General features: G+C 47.3%; 1 long non-coding RNA gene across 1 annotated transcript in view; it reads left to right on the top strand.

Annotated features, from left to right (window-relative positions):
• LOC144327374 (uncharacterized) overlaps nt 1-16058 on the top strand; it is a 682853-nt gene that overhangs the window by 465896 nt on the left and 200899 nt on the right. The window contains exon 3 of the long non-coding RNA XR_013392457.1: nt 4881-4955. This is a non-coding gene — a long non-coding RNA (uncharacterized LOC144327374). The remainder of the gene's footprint in view (nt 1-4880; nt 4956-16058) is intronic.

Genomic DNA, 16058 nt, shown 5'->3' with positions numbered 1-16058 from the left:
GTGTGGCTGAGAGACTTCAGAGAAGTGTGACTAGCCCAAGGTCACCCAGCAGCTGCATGTGGAGGAGCGGGGAAGCGAACCCGGTTCACCAGATTACGAGTCCACCGCTCTTAACCACTACACCACACTGGCTCTCAACCACTACAATCAACCATGCCCCCCCCCCCCCCACACACACACTGCTGAGGAAAAATAATCAATGAATAGAAAGAGAACCTGCCCAAGTGACGCTGACACAAAACCCCCACACATACACTCAGTAAAAGAAAATCTTATCACCCCCTCTCTTCTCCCCCACCTTATATTTATACTCTTTAGTTTAACTAAGCACTGTGGGAGGTTCTTTATCTGTCCTAGATCTTACAACCTTTCACTTTACTGGATGTCCCAGAGATCTTTTCTTATGGGAAGAGGGAGAAAATTGGGGGACACATTTTTGCCTTGCTCCAGTGAAGTTATTGATGATATCAGCACACACACAATGCACTGGTCTCAAAAGTGCTGTGATTCTGAATACAGTGGTACCTCAGGTTACAGATGCTTCAGGTTACATACGCTTCAGGTTACAGATTCCCCTAACCCAGAAATAGCACCTCAGGTTAAGAACTTTGCTTCAGGATGAGAACAGAAATCGTGCTGCAGCAGCACAGCAGCAACAGGAGGCTCCATTAGCTAAAGTGGTGCTTCAGGTTAAGAACAGTTTCAGGTTAAGAACGGACCTCCGGGACAAATTAAGTACTTAACCTGAGGTACCACTGTAGTTTGGTCGGAAGGGAAGTCCCAGTCCTTTGGTTGACAGCCACAAGTCCTCTTCGCTGCCATCGCTCCGCAAGCTTCCCTTTAGCTCCTCACGCAAGGCACGTAGCCCCGTGTCCTAAAGTGTGAAGGACAAACTGCAAAGCTACAGTGACAAACGTCGCCATTGCAAATTGCAGCCGGTGATTCTTTCAGACAGTTTGTCATTCCTTTGCCATTGTTAGTGCTGGTGTGCCGTTTGCCTGCTGTATAATGTACAAGAAAAGGGAGATAGGACCCACAATAAGCTCATAAGTTGCACTCACAGCCTTTGCTATGTCCTTTGGGATTTTACCCAGTATGGACGGGAGTGGGGGCCAAGTAATGGGGTGGCCTTCCAACCTGCTATTGGCAGAGGGGAGGGGAGTTGTCTTGCAGCCGCCATCTTTCTTTGGCCTTACTGGGTAGAGTTGCCACACAATTAGCTGGCTTCACAACACTTTCCACCCTTGTTCTGGCATCTTAAGGGAAGTGTCATAAGCCCAGTGGCAGAGCCTGTGCATGGCATGTGGAAGGTCCATTGGATAATCTTGCTGTGTCAGGCTTCAGGCTTCCTCCCCTGTCCCCCTTGGCAGTAGATAAGCAGAACAAAGGAAAAGGAGTCTTCTTACCAGTTAGAAACTTTAATGATCACAGTAAGAGAACAAAGAATCAATTTCCTAGGAATGGCGGTGCTCCCAATTAAGGGCTCCACCCACTTCCTCCCTAGTCACTACTGCATCTTGTAACCTGAGCTCGTAATCTCTGTGCTCTCTGTTCCGCCTTGTCCTTGGGCTGGGCGGAGGAATGCTTCCCAGAGACAGTGAATCTGTTAACTCTCTATTTCCCAGTGCTTCTTCTCCTAGCTGTTCCCCATCCAATATTTCCCAGCTTCTGCCTTCTGAACTATGTCCCTCTGCAAACCACTGTTCCAAATCTATACTGTCTTCCTGCTCCTGGAAAGATTCAGGATCCTGATCAGGAGCAGGGGGAGGGGGAGACTCCCACCATTCCTCCTCAGTGCAGTCCTCCTCAGCGGTCCATGTCAGGGACTAGCTAGATGACAAGGAGTTGTGGGAGGTACCAAACAGGGAACCCTCAAGGGAAGCCCCAGAGGAGGAAGGCTCAGAGCCTGGGAATTGGTGTTGGAGAGATCAGAGGGAGAATGCAGGGTTGGGTGCTGAAGAAGCAACAGGCTTTAGTGAGCAAGGAGAGCCTGTGACGGGGAGCAGCTCAGACTCAGAGGCTGAAGCAGAGGGGGCAGGAAGAAGCTGAAGGAGAATCCCAGGAGTCTCTCCTACTGCAACAAGCTCCCCTTCTTGGCTCCAAGGACATGCAGGGCAATGAGATTACATACTCTGACATAGTCGGAGCACCTGTAATCACAACAGAGATTACAGGTGCTCCGACATAGTTTGAGGCCACTTGAGAAACATCCAGCAGAGAAGGAGACCTAGAGGAAGTAGAGGGTGGAGACCATCAGGCCTGGCAACTGCTCAGTGGGGACAAATCCTATTGGGAAGCATTGTTGAGTTGTATGCCGGTTTCTTGAACAAAGAATTAACTACCCCGTCGAACTCTGGATCTGCTGTGCTGACCTGCATCTGACCCAGCTCTGACACTTGCTTGGGCTGATGGGAGATGGAGTCCAGTAACTTCTGGGGGAGGAAGCACAGCTTCCCCACTCTTGGTATAGACCAGAACAAGAAGACCAATTGTTTGGCTCAGCTCCTTATGTCCTTGTGTACATAGGAAAGGCCTTAGCTCGGAAGCCAAGCATCTCCCATGCATGCAGAAGATTCTAATTTGGATCCCCAGCATCTCCAAATATGTTGCTATGCAGAAGGAGCTGCATTCTCTGGAAAGACTTTAGCACTGATCAAAGCATTTTTAAGAACGACGGGGGCAGGCACCGAGTCCGAGGCTCTGGCCTATTACCGAGGCTTAAGCCTATTACCACCTGATAGAATATCAGCTTTTTTTCCAAGGCTTATTTGTTTCCCTGTGTCTCTGCAAAGTGACAGGAGAAGGTGATGCCTGCCATTAAACGGAGACATTAGTTACGATGCTGCCCATAAATACAGCTCCTGCTACAGCAGAAGGGCAGCTAGCAATGTTCCACTTAGCAGGGCATGGTGCTGCATAATCGAGGTGCAGCTCCTTCCTCTTTGTCCCACTAGCTATGCTTCCAGCCTAGGTGAGGGTCTCATAGAAGGGCCTCTCCTGATCTTAGACATGAAATTTGCTTGCAGCAGCCATCGTAGCAAAGGCATAGCTAAAAACCCTTTCTAGCCTCTACGCGGGGCTGCCCTTGAAGCTGACCCAGAAACTCCAGCAGGTGCAGAATGCTGCAGCGAGGCTCCTCACGGGGTCCCTGCCATGGGAGCATATTCACCCAGTGCTTTTCCAGCTGCACTGGCTCCCGGTAGAGTACAGGGTCAGATTTAAGGTGCTGGTTTTGACCTTTAAAGCCCTATGCGGCCTAGGACCCTCCTACGTATGGGACCGCCTCGCCTGGTATGCCTCATGGAGGACCTTAAGGTCTGTAAATAGCAACGCCTTAGAGGTGCCGGGCCCTAAGGAAGTTAGATTAGCCTCAAGCAGAGCCAGGGCCTTTTCAACACTGGCTCCGGCCTGGTGGAATGCTCTGTCACAAGAGACCAGGGCCCTGCGGGACCTGACATCTTTCCGCAGGGCCTGCAAGACAGAGCTGTTCCGCCTGGCCTTTGATTTGGACTCAGTCTGACCCTTATGTTTCCCTCCTCTTACGGTTTTGATCTATATCTATGGGCTCTTATTAAAATGTGGCTGCTTTTAAAATTGTATTTTAACCTGTATTTTAAATTGGTTCCCCCCATTATGTTTTTATTGTAATTTTACTGGGGTTAGCCACCCTGAGCCTGGCTCTGGCCGGGGAGGGCAGGGTATAAATAAAAATTTATTATTATAATTATTAGGAAACAAGTTCCATTGCATTCTGTAATTTTCCATTACGTGCAGCAAGTTCTGTTATGTCCAACTTCCCTGTGCCCTAAGATCAGCAAATGTTGCCCTCCGGGTGCTCCCTTCTCACTACGAAACACAGTGGTAGTCGAACGCCTTAGCTGTCGAACAAATCAGCTACCGAACGTTGCAAACCCAGAAGTGTGTGTTCCGGTTTGTGAACGTTTTTTTGGAAGCCGAACGTCCGATGCGCCTTCCAATCGGCTGCAGGAAACTCCTGCAGCCAATCGGAACCTGTGCCTTGGTTGTCGAACCGTTTCGGGAATCGAACTGACTCCCGGAACGGATAAAATTCAAGAACCAAGGTAACACTGTATGTGGTGTAGGGTCCCAGGAAAGGGCCTTTTCAGTGGTGGCCCCTTACATGTGGATCTCCCTCCCTACTGAGATGTGTCTGGCCCCATCTCTCTACAGTTTTAGGTGGTTAGTTAAGAAACTTGTTTTTCGGCAGGAGGAAACCTGATCACTTATGCAGCTGCTATTGGTTACCTTTATTTAGTGATACGTTACCTGCTTCTTTAAAAAAGATTGTATTATTTCATGGCTTTCATAGATTTTAATCTGTCAGCTGCAAACATCCTTGTGGCTTGTGCAATGGGTGGTATACAAATAATCTAAATAAAACAAATTGCTTTAGATTGTATGTCTCTAAATAGTAGGGAGAAGAGTTGCTGGCTATATGGAAACTGAACAGCCTGCCCGTATTTTTCACTTTCTAGCAGGGTGCCACATACAATTTTCTCCTCACAGGCTATTTTTCTCCATGTGGAGAGTTTTCCCCTGACAAGGGGAAGACTTCCAATAATTAATCTCCTATCTGCAGCCTACGGTGGCAGAATCCATAGACAAACTTTAGCGTTTGAATCTGCTGACCGTGTAATCTGTTGGCACCAATATGCTTGGACCAGAGGAGAAAGAAAGCTTTCAGTAATATATGGAAATGTGCAATTATGAAGACAATAAAATCTTAAAACTTTCCTACATTTTTTTTCCTTATGAGGAGGAATGAGTCATTTGTCTTGGCATTTTAACTTTAATATTGTGCAAAATGAACTGAATCCCTCCGAATTCTAATAACTGTTTTAATGCTGTTTCATTTCTAGGATGGATACCCTTTATTTCGCTGCAAAACAGTTTCCTCACTTCTTCGTGGATGTTGAAGGAAGGTGCTAATTAAGGTACTGGAATGATTAACTTGCTTTTCTAAAAATGCCACCGTCCCGTGACTTTGTGCTTTTTGAAAGTGTCTCTGCGCTCGGCTTCTCGGAACCCAGGAGACTGACTTGATTTCTTTGCTGAGTGTGTTGTCCGTGCTGAGTCTTGTGGTGGTTTCTTGCAAACATTGTGAGAGGTGGTTGTCTTCTATCATAAACCTCCTTTGCAATGATGCAGAGCGAGTGAGAGCAGAGGGTGGGCAGCATCTTCCCGGTGGCGGAGGGGCAAGGTCAAGGATGCTTCAGGTTGGTGCTAATATCTCTCCAGGTGACACCTGCAACAGGGGTGGACTTTGGTCTTTCAAATTTCAGCAGCGCCCTGTGAGAGCCCAAAATTTGGCACCTCTTGCCTTCCATTCTGCACATGCGCTACATCAGGGGTAGGCAACCTAAGGCCTGTGGGCCGGATCCTTTCTGCATCTCTGGGTTATTTGTGGGGCCTGCCTGGTGTTCTTTACATGAGTAGAATGTGTCCTTTAATTTAAAATGCATCTCTGGGTTATTTGTGGGGCCTGCCTGGTGTTTTTACATGAGTAGAAGGTGTGCTTTTATTTAAAATGCATCTCTGGGTTATTTGTGGGGCATAGGAATTCATTCATTCCCCCCCCCAAAAAAAAAAAAAATATAGTCTGGCCCACCACATAGTCTGAGGGACGGTGGACTGACCCACAACTGAAAAAGGTTGCTGAGCCCTGCGCTACATTATTGTTGTGGTGTAGTGGTTAAGAGCGGTGGACTCGTAATCTGGTGAACTGGATTCACTTCCCCGCTCCTCCACATGCAGCTGCTGAGTGACCTTGGGCTAGTCACACTTCTCTGGAGTCTCTCAGCCTCACTCACCTCACAGAGTGTTTGTTGTGGGGGAGGAAGGGAAAGGAGAATTGTAGTCGCTTTGAGACTCCTTTGGGTAGTGATAAAGCGGGATATCAAATCCAAACTCTTCTTCTTCTTGTGGTGCCCTGCTGCACAATCCTTGGCTCAGCCCCAGTGTGAGGGAACCACTCAGGATGCCTTAAATTCTCCTCTGCATGCAGCTTCCCGGAAGGGTCATTTTGGGCTTAGAAGCAGTTCCCCTCCTCTGACTTAGGACGAACGATTGGATCTGACCTTTCTTACCGTTCCTGAACTTTGCAAAGCGTTTCTCCGCTAATCTGTCCCATTCTCTTTAACTGCTTAGCTTGATCGATGGCCTTTTTGTTCATTTGACAGCCTATTTTACTATTTGCAGTTGTTATTTTAAGCTTTGGTTGGCAGCGGTTTGGGTTGTTCTTTTTGGGCCCGTACCAAATACGCGGGCGATGCATATTTTTTAAAAATGAAATAAATAAAGCATGCGGCTCCGTCACTGGGTATGCGCTAACAGTATGCACTAGGAGAGAAACATCTGGAAAATAGGTGAGGTGTTCGTTTCTCCCTCATCCCCCCAAACATCTCACTGAGGATACCTAGCTAATGTTGAATGGAAACATTTTATTTTGGATTATTCTCTCGTTGTTTTTTTTTAAAAAAATATTTTATTTGCAAATATAACCAAAAAAAAAGGAAGAAAGATGGGGGAAATAAAAACAGCAACCAGCTGGTATTGACAGTAAAACCCTAATATAGATGCATAGGTTAATGTAAACTGTCTCTGGTTGTGGAATGCCGGCCCTAGGGAGGGTCGCCTAGCTCCATCGTTACAAACTTTTAGGAGGAATTTGATAACTTTCCTGTTTACTTAGGCACTTGGCTGAAGGATCCTGTTCCTAGCAAACCTGAGATCATTGGATGGGGAAACGTTTTTAACCATAACTGCTTCTGGGTGCTTTTAACGGCAATTCTTTTCCGGCTATCATTGCTATTTTAGAATATTTACTTGCACTGTTTCTGCTTTTAAATTGTGCGTCTGTTTGTCCCCCTTGTGCAGGATACAAATTCAACAAATGATAAATAAAACGCATGTCCAGATAGGTATTGAAATGAGATTGATGCATATACAGTACATGTTCGGATAAATCGATCTGGCCCTTGATCGATAGAGCCGCGACTTCAGACAGCTTTACGATCCCAATCAATCACTTACAGCGGTCCGGCACGCTTCCTCCCAAGCTGCGCAATAACTCCTGCTGTCTCTTCTCCGTCACGGCTTTTAGCAGAGTAGAAACACAGCGTGTAAAGCAGTCGTACTCCTTGTAAGCACACATAGACAGGTTCGTCTATTTACAGCTCTTTATTACAACATTTCAGCATCAAAAGTCCGTCACTGCTGGCCGCCATTGCTGCAAACATGTCTCCCTCTCAGATACACAGAGGGAACATCCTTCTCCCCTCAGAGTCACAGGGGGAACTGAACAAACAGGGAATAGTCCCGCCCAGCTTCTAAAGCTTCTGTCTCCGCCCAGCTGTAAGCTGACGTCAGCAGGTGACACACACCAGGGAATTTAACCAGATAAATTCTGAACTATAACACCCCCCCTTGTGTCCCTGCGTGATACCTGTGCAACATCTTCAGTAATACCTTGTGAGATCAATTCCTTCCCCAATGCCTTGCGCCTTCCCTTGGCAAACCTGTTTGGCATTTGTGGAACCACCTCACAACTTTCAGAATCGCACTGTGCGAAACTTATCCACGCACCTGTGGCCTGATACCTCTCTGGTGGGACACCCTTTGTTGGGCGACTGGACCTCCTAGGCACAAACTCAGGTGTTCCCTCTGACTCACTTTGATCAGCAGGTGTGTCCTCTGCATCATGGGATTCTCCTTCTGACTTAAAGCGTTTTCGAATCCTCTCCATCACACTCACAGGAGAACTAGGCTCGCTTTTGGGTGCTCTCTTTACATCTTGTGGAGAAGCTACCGAAACCTCATCCTGCTCCTGACCCTGGTCGTCATCAGCAGCCTCAGCCCCTTCTTCCTCTGCCTCATCAGAACTGTCTTCTGGATCAGAGAGACAATCTGAGAGAATATCACGCCTAACAGGAGTCTTTGATTTCACCTCCTCCTCTAAGAACTCAGCGTGTTTACTGATCAGCACCTTACTCTGATCACCTGACGGGTAAGCAAATCGCCATGCACGGGCTTCTGGCTCATACCCACAGAAGATCATTTTCTGGACTTTGGCCCCATCTGGCCCTCGCAAAGCCTCAGGCACAGAGACAAGCGCAGGAGTCCCAAACGTCCGCAGAAAGTGAACCTGGGGTTTTCGGCCATTTAACAAAGAGAACGGAGTGTCACCTACCAATGAGTTGTAGACACGATTCCAGGTGAATGACACAGCCCTCGTAGCCTCCAGCCAAAACTCAGGAGGTAACCTGGCTTCTTTCAGCATCACCTGTGCAGCCTTAACCAGAGCTCCACTTCTCAGCTCTGCCACTCCCCCTTGCTGGGGTGAAATAACTGTGTGTCGTATCCCTTTCTGTTGAAAGAACTTCTGCAAAGCAGAACCAGTGTACTTAGCATTTCTGTCACTGATGATAGCTTGAACCCTGGTGGAGAACCTCTGTTCCACCCCCTCAATCCAGCTCTTGATCAGCTGTGCTGCATCCTCCCTGGATTTGAGACCGTGAGCCCAAGAATTCTGCGAGAAATCATCCAGAAAAGTTAGCAGAAACCTGGCCCCCCCTAGACTTGGTGCCTTGACAGGACCGGACAAATCTATGTGAACCAGCTCAAAAGGTTTAGTGGCTACACGTTCCACCTTTGGGTAACTGCACCCTCTCACCTTTGCCTGCTTGCAAGTGTCACAATTAATGGCACTTTGACAATTTTTAATCTTACAACCTGTAACAACCTCAGGTAACACCTGCAAATCCTCTAAAGGATTGTGAATCGTTCTCTGATGCCATACGCATGCACATGTAACATTATGAGCGGGAATTGTAGCACGCTGGTTGGGAACTGTAGCACGCAACGCTTGTGCTTTCTCAACCTTCCCCTCACCTCCAAGAGACGTTTTAAGAATGAAAAGATCATTCTGTCCCTTCCGCACTTTGGCCAGTAACCTCCCCCCTTTGGAGATTGTGCAGACATCATTTTCAAAACAAACTTTGAACCCCTTACTTAACAAATAAGGCACAGATAACAAACATTGTTGAATCTCTGGAACAATACAAAAATCCACCGTTTCCTGTAAAACAGAAAGATAGGCATTAGTACACCTGGAAACTCTAGTTTTCTGTCCATTTGCAAACTTAATAGTCTGTCCCTTCGGAACTGCCGTGCAATTCCACCTCTCGACTGCAGGGGTCTCTGGAACCATGTTGCGGTTAGCTGCAGAGTCTATTACAAAGGCCATCTCGGAATTTTCCACTCGGCCGTCTTCAAACACTGCCATACTCGCTGAGACTTGATAAGACTCTTCTCCCTGCTGTTTACCACGGCCACCTGGCTCAGTTCCACGCCTGCCTGTCTTCCCAGGCCTGTTGCCATGGAAACCCGCCTGATTCCCATGGGAAATGTCCTTCACAACATCCTGCCGCGGCTCTCTGCACCGGTGGGGGCAACTGCCACGCAGATGTTGCGCCGAATTGCACACGTAGCATCGACGAACTCCAGTGGAAAAACACTGCCCGGGGCTCCTCCCGGCTGGCCTGGCCTTCCTCCTTCTGGAACGGCGCCTCCCACCAGCCTCGCCCCCCCTGAAGCTACTCTCCGCTTCAGCACAAAGGGAAAGTCCTTTAAACTTGCCTTTGGAACTCTTCGCCCCCCCGATCTGCTCACTAGCGCTCCTAGAGGCCAATACATCGGGAACAGGGCCTGCCAGTCCAGCCTTTCCAGGACTCAGTCCATCACACAGACGTGTAGAAGCATTACAACAGCTCCCCAACACTGTCCCAGCCCCCATTGGGCTTTCTGGGCATCCTTCTGCCTCTCCAGGGCTTCCTCCAGGGCTCTGGCCTTTCGCTGACGCCTCACACAAGCCTTTCAGCAAATTCCAGGCAGCCCACGCTGTCGTTACGCCCTCCAACTGAGGCCTCAGTGACGCATCAACGCATGCTTTGAGCATATTCAGCTCTTGTTGCAGCCTCTGGCTATCTTCAGCCAACACAGCCCCACAGCTTGCTTCACCTGCTCCAGCTGCTGGCCGGCTAAGGGGTGTTTCTTTTGGCTCCCACTGGTTTGCTTCCCAGAGCCCTTCAACCAAGAACCATCCCCTTATTCTCCTGGACCACGTTGCCCAACTCTTTAGAGTTAGAGGCTCCACCGGCATATCCTGGCTTTCAGCCATCTTCTCCCGTTCTCCCAAGGGGCCCAAGCTTACTTACAGCTTATCCAGCACCCGTCCGGAGAAACGATTTCTCAGCTGCTTTTTTCTTTTAGCTCTGTGTCCCAGCAGCTCTCTTTCAGCAGCTCCTCATGCCTCTCAGAAGCAGGCAATTACTCATTTTGCTCTCCGGCATCCGGTCAGCTCCCGTTCCTCAGAACCCAGCTTCAAAGCCTCCTGAAGCTGATTTACGACTGTTTTACAGGCGTTGGCTGACCTCCATAACCTGTTCGGATAAATCGATCTGGCCCTTGATCGATAGAGCCGCGACTTCAGACAGCTTTACGATCCCAATCAATCACTTACAGCGGTCCGGCACGCTTCCTCCCAAGCTGCGCAATAACTCCTGCTGTCTCTTCTCCGTCACGGCTTTTAGCAGAGTAGAAACACAGCGTGTAAAGCAGTCGTACTCCTTGTAAGCACACATAGACAGGTTCGTCTATTTACAGCTCTTTATTACAACATTTCAGCATCAAAAGTCCGTCACTGCTGGCCGCCATTGCTGCAAACATGTCTCCCTCTCAGATACACAGAGGGAACATCCTTCTCCCCTCAGAGTCACAGGGGGAACTGAACAAACAGGGAATAGTCCCGCCCAGCTTCTAAAGCTTCTGTCTCCGCCCAGCTGTAAGCTGACGTCAGCAGGTGACACACACCAGGGAATTTAACCAGATAAATTCTGAACTATAACAGTACAGTGGTACCTCGCAAGACGAATGCCTCGCAAGATGAAAAACTTGCAAGACGAAAGGGTTTTTGGTTTTTTGAGTTGCTTCGCAAGACGAATTTCCCTATGGGCTTGCTTTGCAAGATGAAAACGTCTTGCAAGTTTGTTTCCTTTTTCTTAAAACCGTTAATACCCAGGGTGCATTGCTTGAAGAGGTGCAGTTGCACGCGGTGTGGTAGCCTTTTTTGAGGTTTTTGAAGACTTTGGTAATTTTTGAAGCTTTACCAAAACTTCTTTTGAAACCGTGCTTCGCAAGACGAAAAATTTGCAAGACGAAAAAACTCGCAGAACGAATTAATTTCGTCTTGCGAGGCACCACTGTATATATAAGCCATGCATTCAAACGTTAGAAAGGGTTGTGAGATGTTCGGACTAAGGCATAGTAGATGGTGGGTGTTTATCCTTCCAGTCTTGCAATTTCCATCTCGTAGCTGAGAGGTGTCCCCCCATTTCTGGCTCAAAACATTGTTCATTCTGCTCCTCAGCAGAATGAAAGGGGGAGGGCTACTGATAAATTCTGACACAGACCCCTTTCCAGATCTGCGGTCTCCAGGATTCTGTAGGCTTGGCTAATGCATTTCAAGCCTGTTTTAAGTCTCGGATACAGATATGCCTGCAGTGTGACAGCAGTTGTGGCTTTTCTGGCTACGGGTTAGACATGTGGATTTCTAGGACTCGGAGAGATTCAATTTTCACTTTGGCAGCAAGCGGTACAGTTGATTGTTGCTTTTCCTGCTGTTATTTGCTTGCAGGATTTTTCTTTTTGTCTTCTCACCTCCCAGGCACCATTCAGAACCTCCTTGCATTATTTTTAACAGGTCGAGTATTTATTTAGTCCTTGGTATTGAAAGCTACAAAGTACAACCCATTAAAGATTGCCTTTTCTCATTGGGTGCCAGCCAACATTGGACTTTGCATTCATCTATCATCTATCTATCTATCTATCTATCTATCTATCTATCTATCTATCATCTATCTATCTATCTGTGACGTGGGTGGCGCTGTGGTCTAAACTACAGAGCCTAGGGCAGCCTTTCTCAACCTTTGGGTCCCCAGATGTTGTTGAACTACAACTCCCATCACCCCTAGCTGGCAAGGCCAGAGCTCAGGGGTGATGGGAGTTGTAATCCAACAACATCTGAGGACCCACAGGTTGAGAACAGCTGGCTTGTTTAAAGGGATTTATATACCACTTAATCATCAAAAACCTCTAAACATCAATGTTGCCTATAAACCCAGCTATTAAAAGCAAGTTAAGTCTAATTTTCTCCCCAAAATAAAACCAACCATTTAAATACACACACACACACACACACACACACACACACACATTATAAAATAAGATTACATATTAAAATACCTGTCAGATTTATCTGGGTGGGCTTCCTCAAACAAACAATTTTTAGCAGGCACCAAAAACTATACAGAAAAGGGGATTTCCTAATATCAATGGGTAAGGAGTTCCAAAGTGCAGGTATCATTTTACTTACTGTTTTCCACTGTGACCTATGGCGAAGCAATAAAGACTGAGTAACTTAATGTCTTTGTGAGTGAGTGAGTGAGTGAGTGAGTGAATATACATGTTGGGCTTCAGAGACCCGGCTTCCTCCCCCACCCCGAAGGTGCTCCCAGTTAAGGATTCCACCCATTTCCCCCCTAGTCAACCACATCACTTCCATCACTTCTGCATCTTGCAACCTGATCTCACAACCATTGGGCTTTCTGTGCAGCCACCTTATCTGCTCTCTTTGACCTTGGGCTGAGCGGATGGATGCTTTCCAGCGAAAGGGAGTCTGTTAATTCTATCTCTCCCAGTTCTTCTCCTCCTAGCTGTTCCCCACCCAGCTCTTCTCAACTTCAGTCTTCTGAAGTGTGTCCCTCTGCGAACCACTGTTCCAAATCTATACTGTTCCACTGCTCCTGGGAAGATTCAGGATCCTGAGCAGGAGCAGAGAGAGGCTCCTACCATTCCTCATCTGTGCAGCCCTGCTCAGCACCCTCCCTGACAATTGCTTATTGCCACTCTCTGGGCTGGATGTCTGCAAGAAGGCAGGCAGGTTGGGGTCTGCCACCAGACCGAGATTAGTGAGGCCCCATTTACCTGAATAGACTAGCCTTCACTCAGAAGTGCCAACTTGTAAAGGAGACTGGGTCGGCCGATGTCACACGCATGATGTCAGCACGCGATGCACAACATTTCATCATGACGTCAGGACATCAGGAGGAGCCGGGGTGGAGCCGAACATGGTGGCAATGTGGCTTCAGTGGCCAGCAGCTCCTTCTCTCTGACACTTGGCCTCTTCCTCCTCCTGCCACCACCACTAGCTGGGGGCTGCTTCCCCCCTCCATCCCCTCTGTGGCAGGAAAAGGAGCCAGTCACTGAAATTGCATCTCACTTGGCTCCTCTCTTGGCCTCCTCCGCCCCCCTGATTTTATTGAACATGTGGGGGGAATCTGGACCCCAAAAACATTATTGGGGGACCAAAAGAGACGGGCCCCTAGGAGTTGGCACCCATGCCTTCACTGGCTCCATGTAGGTTTTCTGTGGGCATCTGCCTAGCACCTGTGGGAAGGAATATCAAAATTCAGGGCTCTTCTTTTGCTTTATTCTGAGCTCCTTGTTATACACCACACATATTGAATTATTCTTGTGCAACTAAGATAATGATAGAGATGTGTTCCCATGAATGTTTTCTTCCATTTCCTAGATCCACGTTCGGAAGCTCTGTGGATAATGGCATAATTGTGAATGTGTGTGTTGGAAGCACATGTAGCGAGCACCTTTGCAGCTTTGCATCTTCCAAGAGGGGAAATATCAGGGCTCATCTACTGAACTTTTAATTCCTGTACAATCATGCAAAGCATAAATCGCCCAGAGGGTGTGGGGGTAGGATAAAGCTATGAGATTCAGCTTCTGAAGCAGAATGAATATGTGATTTTTATTGTTATGTGATTGTAAACTTTATATCTGATTGCATTAACCAATGCAAATGAGATAGGGCCCTTCAACCTGCTGTAACACTGCAGTTCGTTGGTAGGTTGAGGCACATGCAATGTGCCTTTAATATATGCAGTAGTACTTGTCCCACTTGCAGTTCCCTGCAACTGGCACTGGAATATTGTTGTTGTTTTGATAACAATTTATTGATTTTCCAAAAATAACAACAACAAAACAGAAAAAAATATCATAAACATATTAAACCATATTTTTTTCTTTTATTTGGTTGTCTTCCCTCCACTCCCCCTCTTGGTTCCCTTATAGTATCCTTGTTTATAAGGTAAAGGTAAAGGTACCCCTGCCCGTACGGGCCAGTCTTGACAGACTCTAGGGTTGTGCGCTCATCTCACTCTATAGGCCAGGGGCCAGCGCTGTCCGAAGACACTTCCGGGTCACGTGGCCAGCGTGACAAAGCTGCATCTGGTGAGCCAGCGCAGCACACGGAACACCGTTTACCTTCCCGCTGGTAAGCGGTCCCTATTTATCTACTTGCACCCGGAGGTGCTTTCGAACTGCTAGGTTGGCAGGCGCTGGGACCGAGCAGCGGGAGCGCACCCCGCCGCGGGGATTCAAACCGCCGACCTTTCGATCAGCAAGCCCTAGGCGCTGAGGCTTTTACCCACAGCGCCACCCGCGTCCATAAAACCTTATACACTTAACAATCCAATTTTAAAACCTTCTTCGTCTTATTACAAGTGACTTTTAGAAGTTATACTAATGTAAAAGTCTATAGACAAAGCTTTAAAAATAGGCATTGAGCAATTGTCCTTTTTTGTAATAATATGTCCTGCATAGTTCAGTAATTTATTTTGCCAATCTTCTTCTTTTCCTCTTCTTTATCTTCTTTGGCTGAGGCTTCTTCCTTCCATAAGGGCTGGCTGATCTTGGCCTGGCATTGGAATATTGTGGCTAGTAGCCATTGATAGCCCTTTCTGCCATGAATTTCCCTTTTTGTAAAGCCATCCAACACATCTCATGACCATCTGTTAGAGTTTCTTTAGTGGTGATTCCTGAATTGCAGGGGTTTGCACTAGTTAACCCTTGGGGTCCCTTCCAATTCTACAATTCAAATGATTATATCCCAAGGGTAGGGTGCTCCCAAAGAGAATATGGTCCTCAATCTGAACAAGGGCACATGCACGCACACACACTGCCCTGAGATCTTGTGACCACCCTGAGATCTTGCAGTAAATAAATGAATAAATAATATTTATTTATTTTATTTCAACAATGAGTGTACCATTTAATCACTCTCGTCTCTACATGGTGAACTCAATAGAATAAGACCAAAAATGAGTTAAAATATTAAAACCAGAATTCAATTTAAAAGCCTGCTGGAATTGAAGTGGCAGAAGTTCTCCGAGGAGGGGTCCTGTCTGATCTAAACTGAAAATGAGTTCCATAAAAATTGGGCCCAAAATACTGAATACACAGCTCCTAGTGGATATGAGTCACTCATCCAAGCCAGTTGAGGACCACTCACATTGACTCTCCTGAAGGCTTTAGCAATTAGCATAAGAACATAAGAAGAACCTGCTGGACCAGGTCAATGGCCCATCTAGTTCAGCATCCTGTTCTCATAGTGGCCAACCCGATGCCTGTGAGAAACCAGCAAGCAAAACCTAGGCAGAAGAGCATTCTCCCTTCCCATGGTTTCCAGCAACTGGTTTTCAGATACATTACTGCCTCTGACTGTGGAGGCTGAACACAACCAACATGGCTAGTAGGCAGTGATAGCCTTCACCTCCATTAATTTGCCAAATCCTCTTTTAAAGCCATCCAGTCATAGAATGGTAATAGTTCATAGAATTGTAGAGTTGGAAGGGATGGCAAGGGTCATCTAGTCCAACCGCCTGCAATGCAGGAATCTCAGCTAAACCCTCCATAACAGATGGCCATCCAACCTCTGCTTAAAAACCTCCAATGAAGTCTACAACCTCCCAAGGGAGGCAATTCTACTATCAAATAGCTTTTACTGTCAGAAAGTTATTCCTGATGTTTAGTCAGAATCCTCTTACTTGTAACTCAAAGCCATTGGTTCAGGTCCTACCCTCCAGAGGAGGAGAAAACAAGCTTGCTCCCTCTTCCAGGTGAGAGCC

Source organism: Podarcis muralis, chromosome 4, assembly GCF_964188315.1.
Source record: "Podarcis muralis chromosome 4, rPodMur119.hap1.1, whole genome shotgun sequence".
NCBI lineage: Eukaryota > Metazoa > Chordata > Lepidosauria > Squamata > Lacertidae > Podarcis > Podarcis muralis.
Note: the sequence above shows the minus strand (reverse complement) of the source record. Positions and strands in the feature narration are given on the sequence as shown.